Here is a 1,630-nt window from a genome sequence, read left to right as displayed (position 1 = left end):
GATCTACAGCTGCCCTAATGTACTGGACCGGACTGGACCGGGCCAGGCCTGAGTTTATTATGGGCCACTTCTGGTTCAGTGTACAAAAGTATATATTTCATGTTATCTACCAAAAGAGAACAGCCGAAAGACAAAGAAGAAGAAGAAGTAGCTAAAAGCTAGAGGTAGTAAAACAGTAACTATAAGCTAAAACCAGTAGAACAGCAGCTAAAAGTTAAAAATGATAAAAGTGTGCTAAAGTGGAATAAAAGTTCTTTAAGCATTTAAAGATTTCAGACACAGTTTGATGGAAAGAATAATGAATAATAGAGCATAAAATCAGTTGAATCTCTTCTAAAAGCTTTATTGTCGTCTCCAGTCAGCTCCAGCAGCAGCTGCTGGGCCTCAGAGTAAAATGACCTCCATCTTATCTGAACATAAACAGAGCTCAGACTGTCCCAGGCTGCTCCAAGACAAAGACTGCACACAAGCACTATAAACCCTCCCATGTCATGTTGAGTCAACCTTTTAACATACTGTATGTCTCTTCTCTGTTACAAATCTGGAGGTGCTGCATTTATGTCAGACGTTAACGTAACCAACTTTTGTTTATGTAGACAGAACATTGATAAAACRCACAAACTTATTCTCTGTTTTAAACAGAGCTCTATAAAGTACTTGAAAAAACTAACTAAAAGTAAAATTACATGAACAGAAAATGACTTTGGTAAAAATAAATGTCAGTGATGGGAAAAATACTTAAGTAAAAGTCATAAAACTGTTCACAAAAACTGGGAAAGTAAAAGTACTTTTACACACTCTAAGAAATAGACTGTTGAAGTTACTGAACCAAACTGGTTCCACTAAACCAGTTTGGGTAAATGGAGTGATATACGGTATGTATATTGTTTGCTCACTTTACTCAACTAGGCTCAGTGGAGCCAGCTGACATGACTTTATTGAGTAAATTCAACAGTTAATTTTTTAGAGCAGAAACATCTTTCATGATGAGTTCGAACAGATTTAATTTTGTAACAAGTAACTAGGTGTTAAAGCTTAAAGTAAAGAAGTAAAAGTATCATTTTAAGCTTTAAAATGTAATGAAATAAAAGTAAAAGTAGCTGTAACAAGTAGCTAGTACTGTAACAAAGTAAATGTACTTAGTTACTGCAAACCTCTGATTTTAAAACTTATGACATTTAGTCAGTTACATCATTTCCTTCAATAAATTAAAAAATGCTACAAAAAGAGAAGAAACAAAAGAATCAGGAAAACATCAGAGCTGACGATGTAAAACTGAAAGAATGACTAAAATGGGCAGAACCATCTGATCCTCTGTCTGTCTGTGGTCCACGGTGGTCCTCAGCAGGACTTATTACATCTAATGTTGATTCTAATGTTCAGCTTATTATCTGTCCTCTCTCCATCCCTCCATCTCCAGCAGTTTCTCTCCTTTCATCGGTGTCCTGTGTGTCTCTTTGTCCCTGCGTCTCCCTGACAGCCCCGCTGTCATGTGAAGCGGTGTGTTATTGATGACTCTCTCCATGGTTCTGACCTGTTCTGTTCTGGCGCTGGTCCTGCTCTGGAGTCGGAGCGGCCAACCTCTCATCTCTCACGCTGCTGCTTCTGCTGGAATCATCCCAGCTGGGAT

The sequence above is a fragment of the Austrofundulus limnaeus genome, unplaced genomic scaffold (assembly GCF_001266775.1).
Source record: "Austrofundulus limnaeus strain Quisiro unplaced genomic scaffold, Austrofundulus_limnaeus-1.0 Scaffold183, whole genome shotgun sequence".
In the NCBI taxonomy this organism is placed as follows: domain Eukaryota; kingdom Metazoa; phylum Chordata; class Actinopteri; order Cyprinodontiformes; family Rivulidae; genus Austrofundulus; species Austrofundulus limnaeus.
The sequence above is the reverse complement of the archived record's forward strand: the minus strand, read 5'-3'. Positions refer to the sequence as shown.